At 48.2% G+C, this 13,780-nt stretch overlaps 1 protein-coding gene across 1 annotated transcript in view; it reads right to left on the bottom strand.

Annotated features, from left to right (window-relative positions):
- Positions 1-8,934, bottom strand: part of LOC141583173 (NBPF family member NBPF1-like) — a 39,961-nt gene extending 31,027 nt beyond the window's left edge. Inside the window, exons 1-2 of the mRNA XM_074392509.1 lie at positions 8,735-8,934; positions 3,529-3,989 (exon numbers count right to left, since the gene is read on the bottom strand). The gene's annotated coding sequence lies outside the window, so the exon portion shown is untranslated. The remainder of the gene's footprint in view (positions 1-3,528; positions 3,990-8,734) is intronic.
- Between the last annotated feature and the right edge of the window lie 4,846 nt (positions 8,935-13,780).

The raw sequence follows: 13,780 nt of genomic DNA, 5'->3' as shown, positions 1-13,780 counted from the left end.
ACAAAGAGGCTCAAGGGAGTTTGGGGAAGCGACAAGAATGCACTGAAATAGAACTCTGCTGATGGCGGCACAATTCTATAAATCCACCTAAAATGATTAAGCTGTACACTGACAATGGGTGACTTTTATTACAAGTAACTCTAGAATGAACTTTTGGGTTTCCACTCCAACACGGAAAGAGCTAGGGAGTCCTCACTTATCCTCACAGCCACAGAAAAGCTGAACGAACTGAAAGTCAGCTCTTCTAGGCTGGACCAGAGAAGTGAGGTCACAGGGAAAACTGCCACCCTAAAACTGAGCGAGACAGGCTAACACGCAAGGAGTCTCAGCTCACCAGGAAGAGAAGCTACTGGGCCAGCCACTGGGAGGAGCACTTCAGTGATATTCACAGATTACTAGCAGCTGAGGGTGGCCTGCCTTGAGCATTAAAAATCCCTTGAAGACCAAACTAAGGGGGAATCTCACACATTTCCAAGTTTGACTACAACAATCTCAATCAGGTTGTCATGATGAAGTTAAGAAATAAAACCCTAAAGTTGGTACTACCGACTTCAGGACTTACTAGAAAGCTACAGAAACCAAAACAGCTTGAAGTTGGTGAAAAGAGGAAAAACACACAAATAAGATCTATGGAAAAGAATACAGAGCCCAGAAACAGGCCTACATACAGTCCACTGATCTTTCATAAAGGTTTAAAGACAATTTAAAGCAGCAAGGATAGCCTTTCCAAATAATGGTGCTAGAACAGTTAGACAACCAAACACAAAATCAACCAATCAATCAATGAATCTAGGTGTGCATGCTATGCCCTTTAGCAAATGAATCTTACACCTAAAGGTAAGGTGCAAAACCATGAGAATCCCAGGAGATCACATAGGAACAGAGCTCGGGAACGTGGGTTCCATGATGACTTCTTAGATACACACCCAAAAGCACAATCCATGAATGAAAAAAATAAAGTTGAGCCTCGTGAAAATAAAAAACTTCTGCTCTATGAAAGACACTTTGAAGATAATGAAAAAAGCAAGTCAAAGACTGGCAGAAAATATATACAAAATAATCTGATAAAACACTGCTCTCCCAAATATATGAAGAATTTTGAGAACTAAGCAACACAAGGCAAAAAAATAATAAGAATAGGTGAGAGATCTGAGCACATCACCAATAAAATATGCAGATGGTGCATAAGCATATACAAAATGCTCAAAATCGTTGGTCACTAGAGAATTGCACATTAAAACAACGAGCTATCACTGGAAACCTATTAGAATGGCTAAAATGCAAAAAGGTAAACACACCAAATGCTGTCAAACATGAGGAGCAGCCAGAACTCTCCGTAGCTAGTGAAAATCACAATGGTACAGTCACTTGGGAAAACTGAAGTTCACTCAAAATCCTGCACGTAAGTACTTACAGCAATTTTATTCATCAGTGTCAAAACTTGGAAGAACCAAGATGTCTTTCACAATGTGAATGAATAAACAAACTGTGTTGTAGCCATACAATGAAATCTAATTCAGTGATTTTTTTAAATGAGCCATCAAGCCACAAAAAGACATGGAGGAAGTTTAAGTCCATCACTTAAGCAAGAAGCCAGTTGGGAAACCTATCTACTTTATGATTCCAACTGTAGGACGTTCTTGAAAAGTCTAAAAGAGAGAAACAGTGAAATGATGAGTGCTTGTCAGGGGTGGAGGAGAGGAGGCAGGAAATGGTGAAGTGCAGGGAATCTTCAGCACTGAAACTATTTTGTATGATGCTGTATTGGGGGTTTACGACATTATGTAACTGCCAAAACTCGATCTATGAAAACTCGAAGAATGAACTCTACTGTCAACTATGAACTTTAGTTACTAGTAATGTATCAATATTGGTTGATCAATTGTAACAGATGGACCACACTAATAAAATGCACTAATAGGAAAATTGTGTACTGGACGTCAGGGGAGCCTAGGAGAACTCTCTGTACTATCTACTCAATTTATCTGTAAACCTAGAACTGCTCTAAAAAATAAATTAGGAGGCAGCAGACCCAAACCAGGTTTTGGTGGCATCCGGTTCTTGTGTGCTTAGTACTTGGCATGGAAGTGCACCAACCTAGAGTCAGAGCAGCTGGGGATTTCAATGCCTGTGCCTTTTGCCTCTATTGCTGCGGTGCCCTCAGAATACAGACAGCAGATCAGTTAGGCAGAAGCAGCCTCAGTGATCTAGACACTGCAGGCATCTGGTAGGGACAGGGGCAAATCATCCAGGTGGGCAGAACTTGATGAAGACTAGAAACCCCTGAGACTCAGCAGCTGCCCCAGGGGCACCCACAAATCAAAGGAGAAGGAGGCTGGGAGGGGCTGAGGGATACAGGATGACATTCCTGCCTGAAAGACAGAAGCAGCTCCAGAGATTTTGGTAAATAATGTGGGTTTCAGTACAGTGTGACCAATTCAAAAAAGTTTAAAAGAAAGAAAGAGAGAGAGAGAGAAAGAAAAAGAAAAGAGAATGATGGAAGGCAGGGATGGAGGGAGGGAGGGAGGAAGGAAGGAAGGAGAGGAGGAAGGAAGAAAGGAGGGAGGGGGAACAAATGAACTTACACGACGATGAGAAGATCCAGGGGAACTTACAACCCCAGTGTTTTCCATTAACAGGAACACGCTAGCTAGTTATTAGAGAGAGACGCACTACTGTAAACCCATACTCTGTCTCCACGATGTACAGTTCCTTCCTCCGTTTCTGAAACATCCTGTCTCTGGCCTGCTGTTTCCAGAGACACCGAGTCCTCCCTTTGGACAAACTCTGGCACCCACAGGAATGAGATGGGCCAGTGGACCCCAGAACACCAGGCCACGACCTTCCCTGCTGCTCCTTGTCCACTCCAGAAGCTGCCCGGCTGCAGGAGGGGGTCTCAGGCCCTGGGTGTGACACCGTGCCTTTGCCTTGCTCACTGGGCTTCTCTGCTTGCACTGGCTCCCACTCCCCCAGGACCTGGCAGGTGACCATGTGAGAAGGACACACACAGGCCACGCCGCTTTCTTTCTCCCCCTCTCGATGCCCCTGCAGTGGTGGGTTCCATGGGGTAGTGACCTGATATTTACTCATTATGGTGTCCCTAGCCCAGAGCAGGGCCTGGCACCTAACAGCCACCCTGTGAATGCTCAGTGAAAGAAGGTGTCCACCACAAGGTCCAGAGGAACCAAGAATTCCACTGTGGCCCATCAGTTTTAAGTCCTACACGATTCTAGAATGGAAGCTGTGAAAGGCCTTCAAAAGTGGCCACTCTCTGAAACCATTATACTGGCAGCTGAGCCATGTTCCCCCATCCTGGACACATCTAGAGGGCACCGCCTGAATCCACACACATCTCCCCACCCAGCACAGTGCAGGGGCCTTAGCCTGGGAAATGCGGGTGGACGGGAGAACCATGAAAGCTGAAGAGGAGAAAGCAGGTGAAACGGAACAGCAAGGTGGAAACAGACAGAGAGAGAAATGGGGATGGAGACTGGGGGTGAGAGGGGAAGAGAGAGGAGAGGGACGCACATCCGGCCACTGAGGAAAAGGCCCGAAGAGAACACTGTCCTCTCCTGAAGTCAAATAACTTCCACCTGACCACGCGCTGCAGGTCGTGGTGGCACACGCTGGTCATGCTGCGATGTTTACGGTCCACGGCATCTTCCCTTCGCATCTGAGCCATAATAGAGACAGGACTCCCTGACCTCAGGATTGTGACCTGTCGGATCTGGCAGCTCTTCATGTCAGCCCACACCGTGTGAGGCTGCTCTTGGTGCACCGAATGGGGAAGATTCCACATCAGTGCCTCGCAGAGTCCACTGGAAGCCCTGGACGGCGGGAGTTGGTGGTGCCCCAGCATGGAGGCCGAGAGCACACAGCACTGAAGCTCCAGACGCCCTCAGGAGGACAGTAGAGGACAACGTGCCGGTGAGAGCCTGGGTCAGCAGGAACCTCCGCCTGGGTCTGAGCATGATTTGCCTTCATATGGGCTGTGACATAAAAGAGAGAAATCAAGGTTAGCATCGAGATTCAGCGCTTGGGCAACTTGAAGGATGGAACCGCCACTTATTGAGACTGGGAAGACGGAGAAAGGAGCAGATTGAAAGGCGGGGAACTAGAGTTGGTTGGTTTCTGTCACATGCAATCAAGTCCTGACCAGCCTGGGGAACACAGTAAGACCCTGTCTCTGAAAATAAAAAATAAACAATTAGCGGAGCATGGTGGCGCACACTTGTAGTCTCAGCTACTCTGGAGGCTGAGGCAGGAGGATTCCTTGAGCCTTGAGTTAGAGGTTACAGTGAGCTACGATGGCACCACCACACTCCAACCGGGGACGGGTGGGAAAAAAGAGTCCTGACTGATCACTTGAGTAGCCAGAGAAAGTGCTTACTTTTCACAAAGATACTGTTTGAGGCAGATCTCAGTGAACAGGAATTCCATTCTTTCTGTTAGGAGGAGAGTGTGGGTGTAGTTAGTTAATGCTGACTGAACTATCTTTGGAATCTCATCTACTGGTCTATCTGGTCTATTTATATGTGTATATTCTACCTGCTGTCTCACTGAGCTTTGCTAGTTCTTGCTGCAGTAACAAAAGCCCCCAAATCTTAGCAGCTACACATACAAAGGTTGATTTTCATTGACACTTCCTTTTACGGCAGGTTGACTGTGGCTCTGCTCTATACGAGCTATTTTATTTGTTAGATAGTGAATGCTGTGATACTTGGAGAGTTGTTGAATGTGGTATCAGTATGTTCATTCACTCATTCATCTAACAAATATTTACTCAATATCCTGTTTCATACCAGGCAAGGTCAAGTACTGAGAATACAGTAGTGAATAAGGGATAAGATTTCTAATTTCCAAGAGCTTATACTGAAAATGAAATTAAACACATACAAAATGATCTTAACAATAATGAATACCATATTCATAAATAATAGATTTTAGTAAATATTTTAAACTAGAAATAGATATAAATTATTAAAACTAAAATGGCCAGGTGTGATGGCTCACCACTGAAACACCAACACTTTGGGATGCCAAGGTGGGAGGATCATTTGAGGCCAGGAGTTTGAAACCAGTGTGGGCACCATAGGAAGGAAGACCCTGTATACAGAAAATAAAAAATGAGCTGGGCATGGTGGTGTGTGCCTGTAGTCCCAGCTACTAAGGAGGCTGAGCTGAGAGGACTGCTTAAGCCTGAGAGCTCAAAGCTACAGTGAGCCATGATCACACCACTGCACCACTGCACTCCAGCCTGGGCAACACAGCGAGACCCTGTCACAAGAAAAAAAAATTTTTTTAAGGAAAAAGAAACAATTTAATCAATGTAGTCCTGAAACTATTATGTAGAATACTATTGTCTACATCACATCACATCAGCCCTTTAAATGGCTTAACACTTATTTAGGTATAATCCCTAAAGTTTTCCTGGTAAATTAAGGACACTTAAGAACAATGAAGTAGAAAATAGTTAGTGCCTTGACAGGAAGATTGCAAACATTTTAAAAAGACAAATAAATAAAAGTGTCAAAACTGTAGCTCTGTAAGGCCCAAATAACATCTAATTCAAGTCACAATGAACATCTAGCAATCATTCTGAACACCATATAATTCACTTAATACATTTTGCCTGAACGCCCAACAGATCTGACTTACCAATATCTGAATGTAGCCAAGAAATTGACAATCATTTATAAATTACACCTATGACTCCATCTGTTCTACCCACTTTTTAAAAATCATTTATTTTATTTTATTTTGTAGAGACGGGATCTCATTGTGTTGCCCAGATTGGTCCAGAAACAGACCCACAGTAATTTCATAAATCAGATAACCGTATAGCCATCCAATTTATGGAAAAAAAGTGCCCAACAGTACAGAAGGGCAAGAATGGTCTTGTCAATACATGGTGCTGGATCAAGCAGTCACTCCGTGTAGTAAAAAGTGAATCACGGCCACGTGGGGTGGCTCACACCTGTCATCTCAGCACTCTGGGAGGCTGAAACAGGCACACTATTTGAGCCCAAGAGTTCGAGACCAACCTGGGAAACATGTTGAATCCTCATTTCTACAGAAAATACAAAAAATAGCCAGACAATGGTGGCACATGCCTATAGTCACAGCTACTCAGTAGGCTGAGGTGAGAGGATCACTTGAGCCAGGAGGTGGAGGCTGCAGTGAGCTGAGATCATGCCACCACACTCCAGGCTGGGCAGTAGAGTGAGACCCTGTCTGAAAAATAAATGCATAAACTAAAATAAAATTGCTGTAAGGCTAACACAGAAAAATATGTTTGTATTCTTAGGTTAGGCATTGATGTCTTAAACAGGACACAAAAAGCAGTCACCATAAAGGAAAAGATTGATCAAGTATAATTTTATTAAAATTAAGAAACTCAGCCTGGGTGCAGTGGCTCACGCCTATAATCCCAATACTTTGGGAAGCCAAGGCAGGTGTATCACTTAAGCTGAGGAATTCCAGACCAGCCTGTGCAACGTGGCAAAACCTCATCTCTACTAAAAACACAAAAAAAGAGCTGAGCATAATGGTGCTCCCCTGTAGGTCCCAGCTATTTGGGGGCTCAGGCAGGAGGATCACCTGAGCCTTGGGAGGTCCAGGTTGCACTGAACTGTGATTCTGCCACTGCACTCAGCCTGGACAACAGAGTGAGATCCTGTCTCAAAAAGAAAAAAAAAAAAAAAACCATTAGAGAATCTCCATTCATGTAAAAACACCACTAAAAGAGTCAAAAGGCAAGCTACAGTTTGAAAAAAGAGAAACGCAATACATATATATTCTAGAAACCACACATAACCAGAATAAAGTATTACAAATCAACAGAAAAACAAGCATATCAATGAAAACAGGATACAAAGACTGAACAGACACTACACAAAAGAGGACATATAAATGACAATAAAAAAATACTCAATCTCAATACCAGGAAAATGCAAATTGAAACCACACTGATATACTGCTGCACCTCTATTCGAATGGCAAAATAATTTTGAACTGAGAAGCATCAGCAAGGATGTAGGGTAACCGGAATATTCCCTGCTAAATGGTCCAACCACTTTGGGAAAATGTTCAACAATATCTCATACTAAAGTTTTATCATTCATATACCTCTAAAACCAACAATGCCACCCCTACATATATACACCAATCTAGTCATGTTCTATTTCTCGGTCTGTGGTGGTTCACTTAGTAAAAATTCATTACCTGTACTTTTTTTTTTTTTTTTTTTTTTTTTTCTAAGAGATAGGGTTTCACCATGTTGGCCAGGCTGTTCTCAAACTTCCAAACTCAGGTGATCCACCTGCCTGGGCCTCCCAAAATGCTGGGATTACAGGCATGAGCCACCATGCCCAGCCTCTGCCATCCAGGCCGGAGTGCAATGGCATGATCGCGGCTCACTGCAATCTCAACCTCTTAGGCTCTGGTGATCCTCCCACTCCAGCCTCCCGGGTAGCTAGGCCTACCAGGCACACACCACCACACACAGCTAAGTTTTGTATTTTTAGTAGAGATGGGGTTTTGCCACATTGCCAGGCTGGTCTGCAACTGCTGGGCTCAAGTGGTCTGACCATCTTGACCTCCCAAAGTGCTGGGGTTACAGCTGTGATCCACTGCTCCCAGACCACCTGCACTTTTACAATTGTGAACTTCTTGTGTATACTTCATAACTTTTCGAAGATTTCTTTGACACAAAGTTCTCAGATATCTTAAAGCTAGCATTTTAGAACACAAAATAAAAGAGCTTCAGGTCACTGGTGAAATTTTACCAGTAAAATTTAAAAACAGAAAGAAAGCAACTAATGCTAACAGCTCAGATCAGAGATTTAAAAACTCCCAGCAGATCACTTTCACTTCGTCAAGCCCTGGGAGTCATTCCTTCCGCAAGGAACGGATGGACAGCACTGTCACCCCAAGAAAAGACGGCACCGCAGGAGAAGACTGACCGTCGGAAGCCGCTTTACCAGCAAGAGACAGGAGGAAAGCGAGGAAACCATTCCAAATGTCCTGCTTAACTCTTCGGTGAGAGGATGCCAAATGAGATCATCTAAGAAGCCACAGAGAGACAGAGAGAGAGAGAGAGAGAGAGAGAGACAGACAGACAGACAGACAGACACAGACAGACACAGACACAGACACAGACAGACACACACACCCCACACACACACACACACACACACACACACGGAAATCACAGCAAGTCTCTGGAGCGCACACAGCAGCGCCACAATCCAACCTGCTGGAAACCCTGCGGTGAATCTGAGGCTTGCCCCGCCAGTCCTGAGGCGATTCAGTGACGGCTGCAAACGCTCCTCTCGTGCGTCCTGGACCTGGCACACCTGGCTTGCCCGCCACCAGCCTGGAGACAGCGCCAGGCGCGGAATCCCGGACGCCAAGAAAGATCCAACTTCGCACGTCCGGGGCCAGAGCGCTCCCGCCCCGCAGGTCCCCGGAGGGAACCGATTTCCGGCCTGGAAGGTGGGGCGCAGGGTCCGCGTCCCCACGGGATTTACGAGGACCTGCCCCTGGGAGGCCACGGGAAGACACCCCGCGAGTTTCTTGCCCCGCGCCCACGAGAGGGCGGCGGGCGCCAGCGGCGGGCGAGGAATGCAGCGCAGGGAAGGGGCCCCGGCGCCCGCCCCGCTCGCGCAGCGACACTTGCTGGGCCCCCGGACGCGCCGCGACCCTGCGGTGCCCCCACGCGGCCCGGACTCACCGGGGTCCGGCTTGGCGCCCTCAGCTGGAACCCCCGGAGACGTCAACCTCCCGTGGAGACGGCCGCCGCCCGGCCGCGCCCCCGCTCCTGGCTCCGCGGGTCGCGCTTCTGGCGTTTACAAATGCCTGGCGCTCACTCAGAAGCTCCGGCGCCCGGGGACCGTGACCTCCGCCTCGCGGCGCCGGCGTCTCAACCGCCGCCCAGCCCCGCCCGCAGCCCGCGGGCTCCTCCAGGACGCGCTGCCGGGAGCGCACGGCGCAGGCGCGGGCCTTAAAGGGCCCTCGGCCTCCGGGGCGCAACCTCGTTAGGGCCGGCGGGGGACGGACCGGTGAGGCAAGAACGGGACATCCCTGTCTCCCCTCCGCCTCTCCTTCAAAGCACCAGCCCGGAATCCTGAAAAACGCTGATTTCCTGGCAACTGGAACCGCCCCTAGCACGTTAAAGAGGCAGGAAACACACCCCCTGGGAGCCCGGGCGAACCCGCTCTCAGGACTGCAGGTGTTGCGCTGCCCCCAGGCAGGGCACCCGGTGCAGACGCGCAGGCTTCGCGAGACAGTCCCCAGATCCCTCCGAGGCGGCCTTAGGTCACTCTCAAAAACAATAATGAGCGTGTCAAGGACACGTAGTTATTTTCTGATTTAAATTTAGAACAGATTTTGCAGATGGACTTCCACTGAAATAAGCCTCTCAGAGGAGAAAAACTTTTCTTTAACAACATGAAGAGATACCAGGAGATAGGAAGTCAAGCCATGCTGTCCACCCAGCTAAAAACTTTAAAAACTTGACATTTTATCCAAGGCAAATGTTTGCGTAACTTTAGGTCGTGCCATTATTTAAAGTCAATTTCAATTAACAATGTCATTGCAATTGAATCCATCTTGTATAAGAAAACTAAGATATGGCCCTAATAATCTACCTCTCCCCTCCTGTATTCCATCCATCAGCAAATCCTACTGGTTTTCACCTTGCAAATTTTTCTTGAGTCTGTCCTCCTGTCTCCTCCATCACCACACTAGTCCAGCCAAACGCGCTAACCCATTGCGCCACAGAGACCGTGACTACCGATTCTACAGGACGCTGTAGGCAGGGCGCACTCACCAAACTGCCCCCAGCCCTTCTGTCCTCAAGATGACTGAGGAGGCCTTGGAAAACCGGAGACATTAGAGGCCGGTGAGTCGCTCTGGTCACGTTGAACACCGACGCGTTGGGAGATTCGGAGGCCAGGACAGTCGAATGGCCTTCACCCACCCTGCCCCTGGCCTGCTTCAAAAGTCCCCGGAAACGCCCCCATCCGAAACCTGCCCGAGCCGCCTGGTGGCCCAGGCGAAGCTGAACGCGCGGCGGGCTCCCGGGATGGCTCTTCCCGTTCCTTGCTCCGCCTTCACCTAGTGAGGGAGCCTGTGTCCACGCTGCTCAGTGGCTTTCGGGGCGCTGCGGAGCTGCCGCTGCCGTCTTCGGATCCTGTGCCCCGATCGCGGGCTCCACCAGGGCAGGGATGGGGTGAGGGTCGCTGGTGGGTCTTCTCGGGAGGAGCAGGGTCTGGCACTCACCAGGGCCCACGGCGAGGACTTGTCGAACGAATCCGTCGTCGCCTTTTGCTTTCAACCCTTTGAAGAATCCTGAAAGTAGAAATCACGCACTGTTTTTCCACGGGGAAGTTTTATTTTGTTTTGTTTGTTGACAGACTCTCACTCGGTCGCCCAGGCTGGAGTGCAGTGGTGCAAACTCGGCTCACTGCAGCCTCCACCAGCCTCCACTTCCCGGGGCCAAGCCATCTCCTTGCCTCAGCCCCCAGGTAGCTGGGACAACAGGCGCGCCACCATGCCGGCTAACTTTGTATTTTTTGTACAGACAGGATTTCGCCCAGACTGGTCGCGAAGGGGAAGTAAGTTCTTTTTGAAAAGCGTTGATTCCGATTGATTTCTCCGCACCCCCAGAAGAGGGCAAGGGGTGAGGCCCGCTAGGGGCCACTGGCGAGAAAAGGGTCCTGCCCCTCTCTTACCACTTGGCGAGGTGGAGCTGAGGGACTCAGCCGCGCTGATTTGGGGTGCGTGCCTGGGGCAGAAGGCTGGGAGCTGGGCAGGGGGTGGGTCCCACAGGGAATGGCCAGGAGGAGGGCCGGTAGTCGGTAGAGTCGGGACCCGGGAGTCAAAACTTCGCAGTCGCTTTGTGCAGCGGTGAGGACTGCACCAGGGAGAGATGGCAAGTGTTTTGTTTTTTGTTTGTTTGTTTGTTTGCTTGCTTGCTTATCGTAGCAGAGTGGGGAAAAATGAAGAGACACCAAGAAAAAACGAAATCTATGCGGACCCTTTGATCTCCAAAACGGAAGCAGCCCTACATTCAATTTAAAGAGAGTCGGTCCGCGTCCGATTCTGGGGCTCGCCCTGCTCGCATCGTGGTTGCTACTCGGTGCTGTGGCCGCAGCAAACTCGGCTCAAATCGGAGTCACTGCAGTGTGCCTTCTAGGGTGTAGGGCTCTTCTTTCCCATTAGCCTCCGAGCTCAGCCTGGGCTGCACGGTTTACCTGTGACCAGAGAGGTTACAACTTTCCTGTGGCTTCAGAGCTCTCTGTAGCGGCAGAAACAGAAGCAACCCGTAACCTGCATGCTGGGTCCGTCATCCTGAAAGGCTAGACTTTTGCCCCCTCTCTGATTAAGGGCAGTATCCAAAAGCTGAGGAGCTCTCTCTCAGTCAGCCTTATTGGAATCTTTTACTGATGACATGATGTGGCCATGCCTGTTTCTTTAGCTCAGATATTTCAAACATCCTTAGGGTCTTTTTAGGCCAAAACAGAAATGAACAAGAGAAGACGAGAGTTCAATTCCAACCGGGTATTTTAAGTGAAACCTAAAGAATATAATAAAATTGAAACTTAATGACATTCCCCAACCCCAATTTTTAATTTTGTTTTTACTTCTTTATTTGCTATCAGTAAATGACTGAGATATAATCCACACAGACCAAAGTGTGCTAATCCTAACTTCGAGGCCCAGTGTATTTTGACAAAAGAAACTATCACCTTAATCAAGTTGTGGGACATTGTCACCAGCCCAAAAAGTCGTTAGAGCCCCTTCCAGTCAATCCTCACCCCATCCGCACTTAGGCAGTCACCCTTCTGATTTCTATCTCTGTTATTTACTTTTGCTTCTTTTTGAAATCATGTAATGGAGTATACTGATTTTGCCTGTTTGGTTTTTTTTTTTTTTTTAATGCAACAGTGGTTATGAGATGCTTCCATTATATGGCATGAATCTCAGGTTTTTGGTGTTATTGATGAGTGCATTCTTTTTTTTTTTTTTTTTTTTTTTTTTGAGACGGAGTTTCGCTCTTGTTACCCCGGCTGGAGTGCAATGGCGCGATCTCGGCTCACCGCAACCTCCGCCTCCTGGGCTCAGGCAATTCTCCTGCCTCAGCCTCCTAAGTAGCTGGGATTACAGGCACACGCCACCATGCCCAGCTAATTTTTTGCACCTTTAGTAGAGACGGGGTTTCACCATGTTGACCAGGATGGTCTTGATCTCTCGACCTCGTGATCCACCCGCCTCGGCCTCCCAAAGTGCTGGGATTACAGGCTTGAGCCACCGCGCCCGGCCTGATGAGTGCATTCTAACCTGTGAATACACTACAGATGATGGACAATTGGACTATTTCTACTCTTGGCAATTGTGAAAAAGCTGTTTACAAATATTCCACAATGGGCCTTTTTATGGACCTGTGCCTTCATTTCTGTTGAGTATAAGCCTTGTAATGGAATGGCTGGGTCAGGAAGTAGGTGTGTTTTTCACTGTATTGGAAACGATCAGGCAGTATTTTAGAATGGTTACACTATTGTATTCTCTTTTTCTCTCTCTTTTGAGACAGAGTCTCACTCTGTCGGCCAGGCTGGAATGCAATGGCTCCATCTCGGCTCACCGCAACCTCTGCCTCCCGGGTTCAAGCCATTCTCCTACCTCAGCCTCCCAAGTAGCTTCTTCCTCAGCAATACTCAGTGTCTCAATGATTGGCTTTCTGTGTGCTGAGCAGTGGGAAATGGAACGAGAGCCAGTAGCGCTAAGGATCCAGGTCTGTAACAGGGGCCTGTCAGGTGCAGGATTCTGTTGGCTCCAATGATGTTTCTCAGATGGGCTGATTTTTATGGACATAGGCTCTGAAAGAAATCAGTCAGGGAATAACTCAGAGAAACTTACTGTGCGACCCGCAGAGACCCTTCCCAAAGCAAATGAGAGCGAGGAGTTGTTAAGCCGAGTCCAGGTTTATTGGGGTTTGCGGGCAACTCGAGCGGGAGAGGGAAGAGCTGCACCCAGTAGCTGCCGGAGAGGGTTTTTATAGGGGCGGCGGCCTGTTTAGGCAAGGTGTTGTGAAGTGATTGGTGGCAGTTGGGCATGGGCGAAGGGGGAGTATTGTGGAGTGCAGGGATTGGCTTAGCTTTGGCGGGCTAAGGTGGGGAGTACAGGTGAGGTGTTATGGAGTGATTGGTGGAGGTTAAACAAAGAAGAAGGAAGAGCCATGTGGCAAGAGGGGATGGGCTCCGGAGGCGGTCCGCTGGATGTGGGTCCCGGGCATGGGGAATGGGCCCTTTCTACCTAACACTTACCTGCGTGTTAATTCTTCATTAATATAGAAGAGAGAGCTGGCATTAGATTGTTTTCAGCAAATAAAAGTCAAATCAAAATTTAGAAAGAAAAGAGGAATCGAAAGGAGAAAAAAATATCTGAGACCATTGTGATTTTGCTCCTTTGCATAAATGACTTGGCGGAAGACTATCAAAGAGGTCACTGTGACCCTGTCTTCTCTGGACCCATGTGACTTGGTCACCACAGGAAACAATTACAAGCTGGGCACAGTGACTCACAACTGTAATACCAGCACTTTGAGAGCCTGAGGCAGGTGGATTGCTTGAGCTCAGTTGGAGAGCAGCCCGGGCAACATGGTGAAACCCCGTCTCTACAAAAAGATACAAAAATTAGCCAGCCAGCATTGGTGTATGCTGGTAGTCCCAGCTACTCAGGAGGCTGAGGTGGGAGGATCTCCTGAGTCCGGGGAGGT

The sequence above is a fragment of the Saimiri boliviensis genome (genome assembly GCF_048565385.1).
Source record: "Saimiri boliviensis isolate mSaiBol1 chromosome 16 unlocalized genomic scaffold, mSaiBol1.pri SUPER_16_unloc_2, whole genome shotgun sequence".
Classification (NCBI taxonomy): Eukaryota; Metazoa; Chordata; class Mammalia; order Primates; family Cebidae; genus Saimiri; species Saimiri boliviensis.
Note: the sequence above shows the minus strand (reverse complement) of the source record. Positions and strands in the feature narration are given on the sequence as shown.